The sequence below is a fragment of the Canis lupus genome, chromosome 12, assembly GCF_011100685.1.
Source record: "Canis lupus familiaris isolate Mischka breed German Shepherd chromosome 12, alternate assembly UU_Cfam_GSD_1.0, whole genome shotgun sequence".
Lineage (NCBI taxonomy): Eukaryota > Metazoa > Chordata > Mammalia > Carnivora > Canidae > Canis > Canis lupus.
In genome coordinates this window covers 23,336,238-23,355,478 of record NC_049233.1, presented here as the reverse complement: position 1 = coordinate 23,355,478, position 19,241 = coordinate 23,336,238, and the positions used below count along the sequence as shown (strand labels likewise).

Genomic DNA, 19,241 nt, shown 5'->3' with positions numbered 1-19,241 from the left:
AGTTACTCAATTTACAAACATATTTTCTCAACACACATTTATTTTAGGCTCTGTATTGAGGATGGAGTAAAGAAGAATTAGATATTGTTTCTGGCTCTCAAGGAGTTTTTAATCAAGTATTGAAGAACCATGAGCAAACAAGTATCACTATTATAATAATACTAAAGAAAGCTATATACAAAGTACTATGGGTCTATGTCCTGATTATTATGGTAGTGATACAACTATATATTTTGTAAGAATTAATAGAACTGTACATTGAAATAATATTATATTTAAAAGATATCTCAAAACTTGACTAAAAATAAAGATACATATAACTTTATATATATGATAAATGTATACAGTAGTGCTAGGGAAACAGGCAAAGGAGTTACCAATAATACAGGGGGGAAGGGAAGAGGGAGATAAAAGAAAGAAGCACAAAGTACTGCAGAAAATAACACCGTTAGGTCTTAACATATCCCAATATTTGGTCAAAGGCAATAGCTCCAGAATCACCTGTTGGGTGAGAGGGTCTATAGGAAATCTTCATTTTGAAGACACTCCAGAAATTACTCTTATGCTTACAAGTATTCATTGAGCAGTTGTGTGTGGTGTGCTTAGCTAGATGCTGGAGATAAAATGGTATGCAAGTGCAGAACTGGCCTTGTGAGGCTTGCGGTTGAGTGAAGCTTAGGTAGTGATCACATAGTAATATTAGTGAATGGGTGATATTTCATACAAGAAGAGCCCAGTGGATTTTTAAATATAGAAAAGTGAGTGAATCTGAACCACAGTCCCAAAAATCAGGAAGATGTGATTAGGAAAAAAGGCAGGGGCAGGCATTAGACAAATGAAACAGAATTGACAAAGACTGTGGTGAAAGGGGTCTTTGCACATTCCATCAGGAGGCCAGGGAAGCCAAGGACAATTTATTCAGAGCCTTGTGTCTTTTGGTCACTCAAAGCATCCAAAAATTGTAAATTCAAATCTGGACTTTCAAGTCATTTAAAATTATATTTGTCATGATAAGAGAATAGAACATAATTTATTTAATGATTTATTAGTACTTTTTACATATTTAGAAATCAACCAAAAGGGCTTACATTGTCTTCTTGCCCCACATCCTGCGAATGTTAGGGCTAGACCTGGGGAGGGTAATTTATAAAGGGATGATTAATTACAGAATGTGCATTATTTCAGTTTCAACTACCTTTAGTTTTCTGTAGGCTCAGGCAATAGACACTGTAGATCTAGGGTGGCTTATTCAATCCTCTTTGCTGTATTACTAAAGCCTTGCTTAAAAAATACAGTTAAGTAGAAGTTGGGTCTGACTTGAGTCTCTGGCAAGGAGGTTCATTGTTATAAGCAATAGGACTTCACAGTGACATTGTTTTACCCATATAACCAGATTCACAGCCGAAGAAGAAGGTTTCATGCCTCAGATCTTGATCAAGAAAAAGAGAGTTCGTACTGTTATCGATGAGTTTCAGATATTTTACCACTAAATCTAGACTTTTCTATAGATTTTAATTATAATGGTGAATTTTAATTTTTTATAAACAACTTAAATATTTTGAATTCTAGGCTATTTTCCAATTATGGCTTTGAGGTTACCATTAAGAATTGTCAGACTTCAAACTTTATAAATGTAGATGGAGAAAAGCACATATTTAAATAATCTTGCAAGAATTCTTACAATGTTAAACTACTGTACATTTATGGTCAGAAATGTGACTGGGAAATCAGCACTGCGGGGGTGAGCAGTCGTTTCTTCCCTGGTATGTGGCCCAAACAAGAAAAATTAAATTAGTGGTATGTGCTTCTCCCAGTCTTCTCCTTGGGGAGATGCTTGAAATGTCTAACTAAACAACTCAAGAGATCTATGAAATATGATCAGCTCTTTCATTCCCTACCCACTCACAACCCACTTAAAAATTCTGAAATTTCTCTTTTTTGGTTTTTCTACTCCTTTTTCCAAATTGGTTCTCATTACTATCTATATAATTTGGCTTCCATCTTGCTTTCAATTTATAGTTGAAATATTCAGATCTTTTTCCAAGGACTATTTTATATTTTGGAGTTTCCCCCTCTCCTTGATTTATTTCTCTTATATATTAATTTTACTTTAAATTACTGTTGTATTAGTTATGGGGGGCTTTGTTTGCTTTCGAGCCTAAAATAAATTAATATTTCACTTTTTTCCACAGGCTTCCCAATCCTTTACTTGAGTCAGATTATCTAAAGCCTTTGTTGCTTTTCTCTTTAATATTGTCTGATATGAAATATTAAAATGTTTAAATGTGCTAGGCAAGCTGGCTTTGTGCATTTAAGCAGTACTTAAAACAGATTTTCACCAGAGCTAGAGCCTATTTGAACTTGAGAAAGCAGGTGACCCTCTTGGCACCTTAGTTTTATTAACTGCTACTTCATGGAGAATCTACTTGGGACATTTCTTTATAAATATGAATAACCAGATGCTTCAGCTTTTTATTGCTTCATTCATTACTACCGCTGATGTTCTCAACATGATATTGCAATATTGCTTCAAACACAGCAAACCATCTTTAATTTGCAATAATGGATTCTACATATGTTTACTTCTCAGCAAAAGTAATTGGCAGCTACACTTCTCAGCAAAAGTAAGTGGTAGCCACGACTGGATGATACTCAGGAAAGTCTGCTTCCAAATTCATGTGTTAATTATCCACTTATCCATTTGTTTGGTGTAAAATTACTGAGTACCTATACAAGGAAGACAACATGTTAAAGGGAAGTTGAATCTGGGAGACAGACATAGGTAGCTAATTTTGGAAAAAGTAAAATGTCTTACATGCTAAAAAATAGTGGTACAATCAAGACACTCCAGGAAAATGAAGGAGAGAGGGTCAATTCCAAATAGTACAGAGCCAAAAGGACCATGGTTCAGGTAACTTTTCAGCCAGGTCATTTGAATAAGATTTAAAGAAATGAAGAAGAGAAGAGAGGGAGCTGTGGAAATATGTGGAGTGGTGGTGAGAGAACAGGAAGAGAGAATGCATTCTGAGATGAGGAAACAATGTGAGTAAATTCATAGAATGGCAAAATGGCTTGGTATAGTCTGGAAGAGTCAATAGTTCAGAGTTGGCTAGAACAACATTCATATAAAATATGACTGCAGATGCTATTAGGAAAGTGATTTGGAGGCAAATCATGGAGGGAAAATGAAATCTCACTTATGTATAATAATATTCTTGTTGCTTGATCACACATCATAAAAGAACCAGACCTGCTGCTTTAATCAATCACAGCAACACCATCATGATTACATGTTTGAATGAATGTCAGTTTCATGAGGTCATAGGATGTGTATTTCTCCTTCACAGTTGCACCCTCTGTGCTTGGCACAATGAAGATTGTGGATAGGTATTAAAAACGTGGCCTGAATGATCATTGAATGAATTTGCAATTTAAAAGACTTGTATATGCCACCTGCCACTAAACACATTACTCCTAAGAAGACTTTCCAAACTGTAACTTTTGGGTGATTATTAACCAAATCAGTCTGATGTAACACAGGGGCAGAATTTTGTACCCAACTCACAGTATAGTAGTTAAAACAGTTTCAGTCATAAGATAAGGGGAAAATTAGTGATGTATATTATTAAATTTTGATTATCCTGCTCCTGCAAAAAAAAAAAAAAGAAAGAGACTGAAATATATATTTTGGAAATCAAAAGATTGTGAAATCAAAAGTAACATTATGATTTCGCAGAGGAACTGTGAAAAATATGTCAGTTTATGAAATATTCTTTTTAGAAATTTGACAAATGAACTGCTATGGATTTGGCAGGAGAGTTAAAGGATATTCTATTGATTTTTTTTCATACAGAATAATTCTCCGAACTCCACATTTGTTTCCACAAAATAAAGCAAACATATGAGCAGACTAACAAAAACAAAACATTGCTGCTGCTTTTTTTTTTTTTTAAGATTTTATTTATTTATTCATGAGAGACACAGAGAGAGAGAAGGCAGAGACACAGGCAGAGGGAGAAGCAGGCTCCTTGCAGGGAGCCTGATGTGGGACTCAATCTTGGGTCTCCAGGATCACACCCTGGGCTGAAGGCAGTACTAAAGCACTGAGCCACCAGGGCCGCCCCACATTGCTTCTTCTTAATGGTTAAATCTAGAAATTCCAGGTAGGTGGTTGGATCCACTTGTGCAAAATCAGTTTCAAAGTTCTCAAGCATTCTCTCATGGTGTTTAATAAGCTTAGGTGTGTTTTATAATTTATGGTAAGATTTTCAGCTCACCAAATTATAAAAAATACACGAATTATCTGACTTAATAGGTCTATATTAAGATTGTTAATAAATCTATGGCATCATTGTCCTTTATACACATGGTTTATTACACAGATAGCAGTTTAACAAGCTCTGAGCTTTTAAGACTTAGAGTTTCCCTCCAAACACTATAATTTCCCACTGTTTGATGCTTTATATAGTTTAAATCTTCCAAGTAAATTAATTCTTTCTTCAAACTTGGGTTTATAGAATAATTTAGAGATGGAAAAACAAAGAGAGTATTTTTGGGTTCATTAGAATGTCTTTTAAAAAATCCTATGTTTTCAGACGTTTTAGGTTTGGCAATACTCAGAATGAATTTTGCCAATGACTTTTTTCCCTTTCTATTCAAACCCGCTTATACGTCAAAGAAAATTCAATCCGTATGTTTCTGATTCATTTGTATTCAAGTCATCAAAATGTTGTTTTGTCAGAGTATTGTTTAATGTCCAAGAAACATTATAAAGTTCTTTTTTAAATAAGACTCTAATATCCATTTTTCTTCGAATGAGGTTGTGGCATAATCTCCAAGTGTATCGAGGTAAAAATTCAGATTTATAGGTAGAGATTTCAAAGTTTCATTTAATTTTGTAGCCAAATCAAGAAACAGATTTCAGTGGTATTAAGCTCTCATAAATTCCATTTGATACTTAAATATAAGATAAAGAAATGTATAGTTATTGCTACAGATAACTTAGAATTTAAAGTTTTGATTCTTATTTTTTGATACTTAATTTAAATAAGGAGGGTAAATAAACCAAATAAATAACTCCAATATGGAAATATTAATTCTAAGAAGAAATTATTAGGAAAACCAGATTCAATACTTGGCTCTGACAAGGCAGTTCATATTTCAGCCATAACATTAATAAAATGAGTGTAATAGTAATTACTTCCAAGGACAGCGTGAGGCTATATTAGATGATAGTACCTAGCACATGGTAAGACAGGAAAAAAAAAAACAGACGTTTTAGTCTTTATGCTGAATATTAGGATGAGAGAATGTACAGAGACCTTTCACTTACTCCAGGTGGCACTCATTTAACTTAGGATTTCTTTTATTTTTTTTTAATAAGGAGGTTGTACAATTATAGACAAATTTGAAAATGATAGCCCACTAGAAGAAGGTAAGATTGTTGATATATATTCTTAAACTTTGAGTTGGCAGCACAGTGTATAGACAGCTATGTTATTATGCTCATGTCTAATAACTTTGGTTGATAAAGTGATATTGGTAGGGAACTTTTAAAATATATTCTAATCTGGGATATGAAGTCAATAGAAATGAACACTCAAAGATATGCATCATGACTAATTGATTGCTTATATTGCTTATTCATAAGTACCAGAGATTATCAAATTATTAATACTTAATATAGTAGCTTTTTTGAGTCCCAATCATCTTATTCTAGAAAATATAGGTATTTGGGGGATAACTAATTCCATAAATGAAAATAAGGGAAACAAGCTTTTTGTCACTTGATAGGCTTATACATATAGGGATGATTGATTAAAGGCTGGCCTATATTATTACCATCAGAAAACATTTCTAGGGGTGCCAGGGTGGCTCAGTCAGTTGAAGGTCTGACTCTTGATTTCAGCTCAGGTCATGATCTCAGGGTCCTGGGATTGAGCCCTGCCTTTGGCTCTAAGCTTGACGCTGAGTATGCTTGAGATTCTCTCTCCTTCTCCCTCTGCCCTGCCATTGTGCACTCGTGCATGCTCTCTCTCTCTCCCCATCTCTAAGATAAATAAATCTTAAAAAAAAAAAGAAAAAGAAAAAAAATTTCCAACCCAAAATGCTTCAGTATAAATTACTAGTATTTGGCTTCATAAACCTATTAACATCAAGATGTGTTCTTACAAAGAGTGCAGAATTACAAGCAGTATTTTAATGTTTGTAGAACACATAATTAAAGAAATATTGATAGCCTTTGCTAAAGAGCCTTTTCTAAATATGTTATGATGATATTTATAGCACATTGCATAAAGTCTCCACAAATAAATGCCATTTTCTATAAAATAATTGGAAGATGGAAGGTACCTTACAAATTCATTAGAAGAACATCAGAGAAGACCTTCCTGAAAGTCAAGGAAACAAACCCTTGTAACTGTTGCCTCTTCTCAGATTACAACCTATGCTGGTCAACAGCTCTATTTCCCAGACATTGCAAAGGGGTAAAATTAGAGCTTTTTTTTTTTTTTTTTTTTTTTTGCTTGTTAGTACACAAGGGTTTTCTCTATTCTATTTTTAGAAATTACACATATCAGAGCTTTTCTAAAAGCAATTTGATCTTCTATTATTTTCACCAATGCTACTATGCAAATTTAAAAAACACGTTGACTTTAGTTATCAGCACTATTAGATTGTAAGTGGGTATCTTTGAATTTTTATTACCCAGGGTTCTAACTCATGAAGTTTTTTGTTGTTGTTGTTGTTGTTATTGTTGTTCACTGCTGGAGATTGATAGCTGCTCCATCTACATTAATAATAAGAAATGGAATTAGCCACTTTTTCTGAAGCCTCGAAGTGTGTGTTAATTGCTAATTTTCCGTACTAGTGCAGAGTAATTTAACATACTGATAAAAAATTATCTTCAAAATTGCAGTATTCTGCAATTTTTAAAAATATGCTGTGTTAAAAAATCAGATTTTTCAAAAATTCTATGACATCTTTTGAATTACAGAGTATATATTCCTAATTGGAAAAATATAATCCCAGTATCTATAGTCCTTGTGTCATTATATATTAAACAAATGTACAAGGTACTAACTTGAGATTTGTTTACCTTTATTGAATGTGAGCATGTTTATGTGAGACAGATAAAAGTTCTTAATGTAATATCTCCTTAAATTTGATGTCCTGGAATCTGTTATTTATAAATGGAAGCATTTGGTTAAATAAGTTTGTTATGTTACCCTTAGGGTTTCTAAGACAGCCATTTTTACCTCAAGGGAAAAATCTCCACATTAAGCCCCTGTGTTGTCAGAAGACTATTTATCTGTGTCAAGGGTCAGATGATCTATGTGGCCAGTTAATCTGAATATCAGCTGACATAGTGCTAATAAGTAGCAGGAGAAATTCAGAGATCAAGGGTGATATTTTTCTTTTTGTCCTGCTGTTTTGACTAGTTTCCCGTTATTTATCTAAGTTCAAAAAGTTGAATTATGTCCACTTATCAGAGGATCTTTTAAACATCTGAGATTTGATAATATTCTCTTCCCTTATCTGAACTTTATCTTATAAAGCAATTAAGTCATTTTTGTTCATAAAACCATATGACTCCCTTTTGCTGAATTTATGATGATGACAATTGGTTTCAAATAAATAAATGAGAGTCTCCACATCCAAGAAACTGTAAGAATCACATATCTTGCTAAATGTTCTGAAAATAAGAAGGAACATATACCCCTATGATTTGTTCTAGGTAAATATTAGTATAAATGAAGTAGTTCTTTATGTCCTGTTTAATGTTAAGGATAATTAGAGCATACTTGCTTGATTTTTAGATGAATATTTAAGAATAAGTTAGGAAGATAGTGAAGAATAGTTAACTTCAAATACTTAAGTAAGTAAAATTAAACTTTTGCCTCACAGTCCAGAAATTAAATCAAAGTTGGAATTAAAAAAAGAACAGCTTTAGGTACAAGGGAAAAAAAAAGTGCCTAATAAATGAAAGTTAGTGGCTATGGAATTATTTGTACTGTGAGACAATGAGCTAAATGTGACTGGAAGAATTCATCATTTATTTGATTTTTTTTTCTGGGCATCATTATATTGCATGAGATAATTTATCAGGTAATTGTAACTTGTGAGCATAAAGTTGTACTTTAAGCCTTATACATATATATATTTAGAGAGGGTGCAGTGAATAGAAATGTACCATCTTAACGGAATTTGGTATTAAGTACTTACATTCAAACTGAAACTCAAGATATTGTATAAAACCAGAGATGGATAAACTGGTAAGAGAAGCAAGAAATGTTAGACATCTCATGAATTTTCTCTTTGGGTAAGTATACGCGTGTGCATGTGTGTGTGTAGGGAAAATATTCAGTCATAAACACATTCTCAAGTAGTCACGGGAGATTTAGATATAGGTTCATAGTTGATAATCAATAATTATTAATATCTAGAGTGTTCTTGTGACAGCGTTTGGAAGGATCACACTTTCCTTTACTTTAAGGGCCACAGTAACATTTTCAGTATTGTAACAAAACATAAAACTTAATCTAAATTTTTCTAGAACACTTTCTTTAAAGTGGCTCTGTTTCTATCATATTTCTATAGAATTTCAAAAATATTACAACATAAATTAATCTGTGGGAATGTATTAGTTTCTAAAAATCATTCATTGTATGAATTTAGCCATGGAGAGATATTCAAAAAATGGCTGAAAGAAACAACTGCATTGGTCATTTTATGCGAATGATTCAGAAAAGTTTCTATTGAGAAGAATTTCTGTATCTTTATGGTAAAATGACTAGATGTCTGTTGAAAATAAATATGACATAAATTTCCCTTGGGGTTTAAAATCAGTATTGTTAATTTTCTAAAGCCATGTAAGCTGTGACCCATGGATGTTCTAACTTGTTTAATGTCTTAAAAGCACGTCAGAGAACATAAATCTTTTCTGTATGCTTTAGATTTTTGCTATTTTCCCACTGCATAAAAATGAGCAAAATCATCAATATGCCATTCATGGCCAGAATAACTAAACATAAATATTGGCGCACTGGTAAATTTATACTTTGCTCAACCCAAGACTTTATTAATTCTCTTATTAGTCATATACAGTTTTCATAAACTATACTTCATATATTTTCCAATTCACTCTACCTATCAAAATTTACTTTCTGTCTATATAAAGATCTGTTTTTTCAATACTCTGATTTTTGCAGTATTTTTTACCATCAATTATTCTTCCATGCTAATATCTCATATTCTTTAGTTCTTTATGATCAATCTGAGTATTACTTTCTAGACACATCTTTAGTCCATTCATTCTTTTTTCTTTTTTTCTTTAGTCCATTCTAAATAAATATTAAAATCATGCATTTGCTGTGATGGTCAATTGCAATAATATTAATAACTAATGGCAACTAACATTTATTGAGAGCTTACTGAATGCCAGGCATTTTGCTAGCTCTTTAAATGGAATGTCTATTTTATCTTCACTATTATCCTGTTTTGTACATGAGGAAACTCAGCCTTAGAAAGTTTAAGAATTTTGCCCATGAATCTAACATTTATTTTCAGAGCCAGTTCTAATATACGATGACTGTCATAAATTATATGAATTTTGTACAAATTCCAAACTGAGAAAATAAATGTATTTTTATAATTTCCAAATAAAAAATGCTATTAATAATGATTGTTATGGAACAAAATTGAACTTTATGTTGGATCTGTTGGGAATTACCCTTGGGTTTTTCTATTTTATATCTGGAATCGAATTGTGATCTGGCCTACAAAAGGTAACAGCATTTTAACCATATTTTTTGTTTTCTAAATCTAACTACTTCAGCATTTCTTTCAGCCCCTTACATGATTATAGTTAATTTGATAAATTCATAAATTGAAAAGAAGGTAACTTTTCCTCTGCCAGTGATTCACTTCAATATGTAATTAAATTTAGTCAAATTTAATTTCTTTATTTTGAATTTAATAATGAACATCCCTTTCCCCTGTGTGCTGTGTCTCTCACTTATACATTTTGATAGGTTCTCCTCCCATTTTCTTTCCCTTAATCCATATTCCCCATCATGGAATCCTCAGCTCTACCTCCCTCCCTGCCCTTTTAAAGTGTCAACTGGTGCTCAGGTTTGTAGTTGAAGCCAGGATGCAGCAGACTCACCCTGAGGCCAGTCAAGCATGCAGTTTCCAAATTTTATTAATTTATTATTTTACAAAAAGTCAGTGTGAGTCAATACTTTCTCCCATCTCACCTTCCTACCTTCCAGCATCGAAGCTGATGGTGAGGGTACTGTTTCAACCCTAAAGAGATCTTAGGCTGTCTGAATCGTGTTTTGGGAGCAACATATTGCAGTCATTTTTTTCCTAAAAAGAGTGGAAAAAAATCCTCTTGCAAATGAAACAGGTTTTTGTTTGTTGTTGTTGTGTGTGTGTGTGTGTTTTTCCCCCTGTAAGCAGAGCTTAATTGGGTGAATGATGCATGGCTGCTTTTCTAAAAACCTAGTATTTTGAACAAAATGATTAGAATGTAACTTATAGAAGAATGGAAGACCATTCTGCTGGAGATGAAGAACCATGATTCTGATTTCTTTTAAAATATCTACATCTTTTTTTCATATCTATATTATATTTTTTCTCTGATCAGTACCCTGAATTGGCCTCCCGTAGCCTAATTTACTCTTGCATGATGATTCATAGAGAGAAAATAATTTTCTTTATAAATAGATGTTGATTATGGAATATGGAAAATATGGAAAAACTTGAAAGTGCTATTTTACTATGTTTATTATATATATATACATATATATACACATATATACACACATATATATGTAGTGTCTGAAAACTAGGTTTTAATGGCAGTTTTCTTTGTTTTAATTTACAGTATGTATATATTTCAATGAGACACATGGTGAACATAATTTGCTTATCCAAATTTTAGCATCATAACTCAAATATATACGTGACGAACTTTTGAAATCACTGATTTTAAGTAAGCAGAGACAAACAAGAGTGAGTTAGTCTTGCTTCATTATCTGGTGAAAGACGTATTTTACCATTTTATAGATTTCCCTTAATGAAAAGGGATTTGGAAGTGTTTGGCTACATCTGTATTTCTGTTTTTGATTTTCCCTAATTCAGAACAGTAACCATGGATCACCAATCTTGCCAAACAAATGCCAGTGTCAGGAACATATGCCTGTTTTTGTTGTTTGTTATATTCCCTATTCTAGACTCTAATTCTGGTTTAACTAATTATCTGAGGGGTAAATATTTTCATGGTAATATTGATTGAGGGCCATAAAGAATATGAGATTCTCCTTATTCTTGCAATGCACTAGAGTTAACTCTGTCCTTCCCATTTTTCTTTCCATTGTGAGTTTAATGTATTGCCGATCCATATTTCTTAAAGATGTATGCAAAAATAACAGCAGGGTTGGTTTTGCGTTGTGAGCAGAGAACACAATGGGAAGAAAAGGGAAGTTTTAGTCACTCTAAGGCATGAGCAGTGTGTTCGGTGCTGCTGAGATTCTGCCTTGGCACACCTGGTGTGAGCTCACGTGGGAGAGAGGTAAACCAAAAGAGAAACAAAAACATATGACAACCAGAGCCCATAGTTGTGTTGCAAGAGGTGATCAAAATTTGAAAGAGAGAGATAAAATAATTTGATAAGGAAATTACATATCCCAGCTCCTTGAAAATGCATGCTAACTTCTCTGAAGTGTGACAAGTTTCAATTTAAGTGGAACAGAAACTGAGGAAACCACCTGCCCCTTCATGGCTGGCAAGGAGTATTGAATCCTTATTTTCCTGCTTACTAAAGATAGTCTGACCTTGAACTTTACAAAAGCAGCAGCTATAACACTGTTCTTCCAGACACCATGTGTGTATCATTGACAGATCTGAGATGGATGGTTTTCCTCCAGTCTTTTCAAGGTGGAAAGCAGAGACCCAAGAGAAAGCATCAGCCCTAACCAATCCTTAACAAAGGGGAACACGATGTACTTAAAGGACTAACATACTACTCTAGGGTTCACAGGGCTGAATTAAAAATCTGATCCTTCTCTGCGTCTTATTTTATTCATCTTTAAAATTTAACCCTTGTCTTATTGTAAGGAGTAAATATGAGGGATATAAATCTACTTCAAGAGATGGTAGCTGTTTTGTCATTAGAAGTATTTACTGAACTAAGCTTCTCAATTCCCAATTTTCTTGATCCTCTGGGAGTACATGCTTATTACTACTTTTGGGTACCAGTTATATGTGGAGGTATTCACATGATTTCTCTCCGAAGTAATATAGCTGATAGAAATATGAAAGATCTACTTAGGCTATGAAATTAGATGCTGCTGCTAAGCCAGGATGACCAAAAAGGTACCACTCTTGGAACACAGCCATTAGTTTGTATGCAGGCAGCTCAGAGGATGCTTTTACTCTGGGAAACATCATGGTATCACGGTAGTATGAGATCTCATCTTGTGACTGGTTCTTTATGTGAGGCAGGCCAATTTACATACTCGCCAGAGCCAGAGACATGAGAAACTGGTAAAGAAAAGTTCTGCTTTTTTTTTTCACTCAAAAGAATGTTTTGTGATCCAACCTTTACATGTGAAGGAAAGAATTAAATTCACAATGTCTTAACTCTTTTTTTTGTTTGCAAAAGTGGACACTGATCGTGTGTTTGTATTATTAGATGAAAAAAAAATTCTCTTTCATTTTCGTGGCATGGAGTAGTCTAAAGATTCTGGAAGTGGGTTGTGATCATTTCACAGGTTTATTTATCAAACTGAGAGGAAAAATCAGACATTTAGTGAGCCATGCTTTCTGTATGATAACAATTCTTTTGAATCATTTATCACATAACCTGGTAAAAAAGAATGTTTCTTTTAGACACACATCAGTTTCCCAAGTAACTGCATTCAGTTCTTTCAAAGACCACTTTTACCTCCTAAAGATAAAACGAAGTGTGAAATTAAATTAATTTCACTGCTATCAAACAAACTAAAATGAGTTTGAATACTATGAGCTTTTTCATGGGTTCTTAACACATCAAAAAAGTTTTAAAGACTTTTTGGTTGATTTCTGCTGAAACTCTGCTTTGTTATAGTTTTCTTTAAATCTATGATTTTAAAGGAAAGAAGTGTGTGTGTGTGTGTGTACTTTTTTATTTTAAAAAGTCACATAATAGCTGGAAAAAAGGCTAAAAATAATTCACTCTTTTCATGGTTTTCTGAAAAGAATGTTTCTGCTTTCTTAAAATAAATGAGGACTGTAAGACCAACTGCTAACCAATCTTTTGGGAGCATGTGACAGATGATGTCTGTAAAGCTTGTAGGGTCTCAGGGGAAAGGCACTATATATAAAGCAAAGAGCTATTAAAAAGTAAGTGCTTATGTGAAGGTAAACTGCAGTTCCTAGTTGGGGATTCATCTTTCTACCAGCTGAAAATCATGCCCGAGTAAAAGACATTTGTTGGGCTTGTCAGGCCTGAGACAGTAAGCCTCCTCATCTCAGAATGATGTCCCATGGAAGGAGACTGATCATTTCCATCACTTCAGTCCCACCCTTGGTGCAATAAAACACTTGAGTGTTCTGGACAGCTTCCACAACTAGGCACAAACCTTTGGCCCTGCTCCTTTATAGTTCTCAGCCTTTCTTTCCCCAGGCCCTCCTTCATGGAGTCTCATGAGCTGCAGTCCTCAACCATTTGCTCCCCCCAACCCCATCCATCATGCCTTGACTCATCCTGCCAATGTTTCCAACCCACCACTCTATTTTTTTTTCTTCCACTTTCTCAAACTATGGGGTATTGCAGAGATTTCAGGACATTTTTTAGAAAAAAATTCAAGTCTTTAAAAGATTTTTATTTTAAGAGAGGAAGAGAGGAGGGAGGAGTAGAAGGGAAAGGCAGAAAGAGGGGGCAGAGAGAGAATCTTAAACAGGCTCTATACCCAGCATGGAGCCCGATGTGGGACTTGATCTCATAACTCTGAGATCATGAATAGAGCCAAAATCAAGTTGGAGGCATAACCGGCTAGGCCACCCAGGCACCCCCCAAATTTCAACTTTTTTATTAATTAATTTATTTTTTTTAATTCCAGTTTTATTTTACTTTATTTTTTTTAAGATTTTATTTATGTATTCATGAGAGACAGAGAGAGAGGGAGAAAGAGAGAGAGAGAGAGAGAGAGAGGCAGAGACACAGGCAGAGGGAGAAGAAGGCTCCATGCAGGGAGCTGGATGTGGGACTCATTCCTGGGTCCCCAGGATCAAGCCCTGGGCTGAAGGCGGCGCTAAACCACTGAGCCACCCGGGCTGCCCAATTTCAATTCTTTAAAACATATCTTCCTTCTTTAAACTTCTTTACCCTTCACAAACCTCAGTCACAGAAGAAAATGGAATACCGCTGCTGTTACCAAGAATTGTAACTGCGTTTCTTGTCAACTCCTAGCTTATCTCAGCATGTCAGGAGTTGGTTCCCAAATGCCCTCTGTGGATTTCAGATCTCTGATGTGTCTTTTCTTTTTTACTATCAACCATAGAATCCTATCCTATTCACATATATTATGACATTTGTCCCTTCTTTTGTTTTTAACATGTTTTCATAACAAATATATAATTGCAAATACATAATATTTAATAGAAAACAAAGGGATTATTTTTAATTAACTCTTTTAAATGTCAGTGTAAAGAAGAGAATGGAGGGATCTAGCAAAGGCATTGCATTAAGAGCCCAGCTTGCTAAATAGAGTCCCGGAATTACTTTGAAGAATCAAAGATCTTACTACCTTGCATTCTAAAGTTCAGAAACTTTTCAAGACTCTTAACTGTGAGTTTCCAGTATCACTGAAATAGTTTAAAATCCCAACTTTTCCTTGTTTTTGTTTGATATTATAAGACAATGTAAACCATCTTGAAAACAAGAAAGTTTTGAGCATAAATGTAAAATTCTTGTTTGTGATGCTTCAAATCCATGTGCTTATATCTGGCAATAGGCCAGTGTTTTTACCATAAAACCAGAAGCTATGCAAATGTCATCAAATTATTATAACAGTTGAAATTTATAGCTAGATTACAATATGCTTAATTTAAGTTAATTTGAGCTAAAATGTATATGGGATTTAAGTAGACAAAATTTTGTCTTCCCCACATTCTTTAAAATTTGATATAAAAATGATTTAGTCTGTATGTTGGGCAGAGAATTCTGCACATTTTAAATCGTCTGTTTCTAAAAAGAGTAAAATTCCAGTATAATTTAGAGTCCCAGAAACTATAATTTAAGAGCACCAGAATCAAATTTAACCACAAATTGAAAATAAATGCAGATCAAGAGGATATGTGGATGAGAAACAATGCACTGATTTGTCTTCTATGAAATAGTTCATAAAGGATGCTGCAAGAGTCTTTTTCAAAATGAAGGAAAGGTAATTTAGGCACATCCCAGGTGTTTTGGGTTAAGCAGTCAATTACTATGGGTTTATAAAAGAAAAAAACAAACTGGAATTTATGCAAACATCTTAGAGCGATATCAACGTTTAGACTGATAAATCCTCCAATGAATGTCTTTCAAACTGTGTATTCTGCAGGGAAGCTAAATGGTCATATTTGGAACCACTTATCCTTATAATATCAACATGCCTCTAAAGAGCTGTTTTATGTCAGAGTCTCCTTTAATAACCCTCTTTTTAAAGAAATAAACATGTGAAAGTCACATTTTCCAAAAAGAATTGTCTGAAATACAGAACTAGGAAGCTTGGGATAGATCTTTTGTTTGCCACTCTATCTTCTCAATGACTGTAAATTTGAAATAGTTAGTTGTGCCCTGAGGCGCATGTGAATACAATATCCTGACCCCCGTGCTTATACAAAGGCATGAGGGTCAGAGTAGCAGGTCTGGAGGTCTCAAATCTCCAATTTCAGTTATAGCGAAATTAAGCAGGTTAGAGCCTCAGCCCCACATAGTTCCCTCCTGATTTTTGTATGAAAAGAATAATCATTTCTTCAGAAGATATCATCCTAAGCCCATCTTTATTCACTCTGTAGTTCATAAAACTGAGGAATAATTTGCCCATATATTTGCTGCTCAAATTGTTTCTTTTCCCTGTACACCCTGGGGCATTGCTCTGAATTGATACCTTCTGGGTTCACCTTTTTCTTAGGATGAGTTCTTTCCCATGATGTAGTTCTTTACTCCATGCTGTGTGAATTAAACCTAGCAAAGTCCTAGGCATGTCTAAGGGGGATGAAGCCCGGTCTTAAGCTCATCACCACCCTTTTAATATTCTTTTCATTACTTGACCCCATTTCCTTTCCATTTTCACTGTATATTCAATCCTTAGTCCTTAGATATCTATGGGTTTTAGCTGGAAATCAAAAATAAGGATCGCCTTTGAAAAATAAAACCACGGTGATACACACCTACCCATAATTTTCCTAAATCAAAATGTTTTAGGTAAGTCTTCTTTATTGATAGATACATTTGCAATAGCTAAAACCTACTGTACATCTCATAATAAAATTCAACATATTCAAAAACAATTTATAAAAGACTATTTTCAACACATGCAATATAGTCTGGGAGCCTATTAACACTTTTAGCAACCACTGCTCAGCCATTCAAAAGGCTTAACCTACATGGTCAGTCCAGGTATATTGTATCTGAAAGAGTAAGTCACATAGCTCATGTTCTATTGGTGTAGCTCAAGACCAAGAGTAACTGAGCAAGCATTAACTTATGGGATGTGAAAAGTCACCTCATTGCTGAAGGAAAGGAAGGAAACCAAGAGGAAACTTAATAATATCAAAAGTTATTTTAAAGGGAGTTCACATTGGTTTGAATACTACTTTGCTTTCACACAATATCCACCTTTGTAAAGCCCAAGAAACCCGTATTTGGAACATGCACACATCTTTACAGTTTTCAGAACATAAATCTTTAGAGCAGTATTATTTCTCCACAGATAAAAATTAAAATATTGAAAGTCTTTAGAATGACAATAAAAGAAACTCTTGCAAATCGAAGGAAACTTGGCACTTTGTGTTAAGTGCTTAGTTGACACTAAAAGGGGCAGTGTGTACCGTAATGAATGAATGGAAAACCAATTTTATGTCTATTCCATTTGTGAACATCTTGTGGCAACCTCTGTTAGTATTAGAGAGATCATATATTAAAAATGATTTCTGCAGTCATCAATGTATACAAGTAAAAATTTAGTTCCTGTTAAATTAACACTTCATTAAAAAATCAAAATAAAAGCTCAACAAATACATTTTATGTTGTACTCTTAAGATAGGAAAAAAAAAACGTTTTTGAAGAACAGATCACCAGTTATTCTATTCCATAACAGTTAAGTTTCTCAGTTCTTTTTTTTTTTTTTTTCCTTTTCTTTTGCTGAGCTCTCTGTCACTGGAAACATCTTAAACCAATTTCAAGTGCTACACCTGAATAAACATGTTGTAAAAGTGTTTATGTATTGAAGTGGGTCAGTTCAAGGTATGGTATTTGGCTGGAACTTCTAATTTCTCTTTTTACAGCAAAAGGGCTGCCAGAAGGAGGAAGTCTGAGCTGAATTAATACATTTGTTACAGTGGAAGTAGAATGGAAACTGCTCTGACCACAAATCAAACTGCCTCTTTCATTTATGCCAGTGATAGAGTTTTTCTAAGAAATATAGACTCTGGCATAGAGCCACTGTAAGTTTGCATTTAAAAGAGAAACCTATATGCTTATTTGTTTAAGGTTTACTGCCTTGATTATTTGTAAGTTCTTTCTTTCATTTGACTGTAGCAGTGTTTGTGAGGCAGATAGCCGTTTTAATAATTGTGGGGACTGAACAAGTTTTCCCAATACGTTGTAGAACAATTGATGAAGGCACGGATGCTGCTTGGATTAGCACACACTCTTCTTTTTCTCTTTTTTTAAATCAATACCTCCACATTTAAAGGACCTCTGTGTCCCTCCCAACAGCTGCACAGCCTCACATGACACAGTCTCATTTTCTGACGGTAGAAGGTCTCTGCACAATACAGTATACACAAAAGTGTTTATGCTGCCAAAATAAATTTTGTTAAGAGCAAGAGTTTATTTGCTAAAATGCCATTGATGCCGTTTCAAGGACTTGTTTGCCTTTTCTTTCTTCTAAGGTGGGTCAGGTCTTATAATGGACTGAGGTTACTCCACAGTCTTTACTGAATAAATATTTTAAGAAAACATGCACATCTCTCAGGGGGCAAGGCAGAGTCAATCATGCACATATTTCAAACCACATTATATATTACTCTTAAAAGATCAGTAACTTCTGTATCAAGAGTAGAAACTTCACATGAGTTTTTAGTAATTCTTAACTAAGTTTACAACCTAAGGTTAAATAGCTCATCTTCCTTGGGTGATTTTCATGGAACTAGATATCACCTAATGAGATATATTTTTATAGATAGATATATAATTTTCAGTGATTTTTTTTAAATTAGAAGAGCATAACAAGAATGAATTGTAGAAAGGGGAAAATAGTAATACCTAACTCCTAAAGTATTTGTAGAATCAAATTAAATATTGTATGGAAAACACTTAGAAAAATACCTAGCACATACATAGTAAGTTCTCCAAATGCCTTTGGCATTATTTTAAGTATTATTATTACCTTATGGGAAAGGTTCTTTTTTTATTTTTATTTTTTAAAGATTTTGTTTATTTATTCATGAGAGACATAGAGAGAGAGAGGCAGAGACATAGGCAGAGAGAGAAGCAGGCTCCACGCAGGGAGTCTGATGTGGGACTAGATGCCAGGACTCCAAGACCATGCCATGGGCCGAAGGCAGGCACTAAACCGCTGAGCCATCCAGGGATCCCCAAGAGGTTCTTTATCAACATCTACTTCTAGTCTCTAGGACACTTTGACTTCTAACACATTCCTGTATAGGCTGTGGTTGCAATCACCCTCTGATACACAACCATTGCTTTAGGGACAAAGGTGAGTCTCCAAACTCACCTGGAACTTTTCTCTCTGAGGGTCTCCAGGTTTGATTAACAACTTTTGAAATCCTTTCAGTGAACATTCAGGTGTGTCCAAACTCAGAGAGGGAGGAGCTCTGAAATTTCCATGATTACTTCAAAATACCTTGCCTTGAAGAACAACTAGAACTTTGCATTGAAGAACAACTAGAATTGAAAGCAGAACTTCATCCCCAGCAGGGCCTTCTAGAATGATCTGTGAAGAGCTTTAAGGAGAGCATAGCTT

General features: G+C 34.2%; 1 protein-coding gene across 1 annotated transcript in view; it reads left to right on the top strand.

The window, feature by feature from the left end:
• Positions 1-19,241, top strand: part of BMP5 (bone morphogenetic protein 5) — a 112,635-nt gene that overhangs the window by 76,538 nt on the left and 16,856 nt on the right. The gene's annotated exons all lie outside the window — the stretch shown is intronic.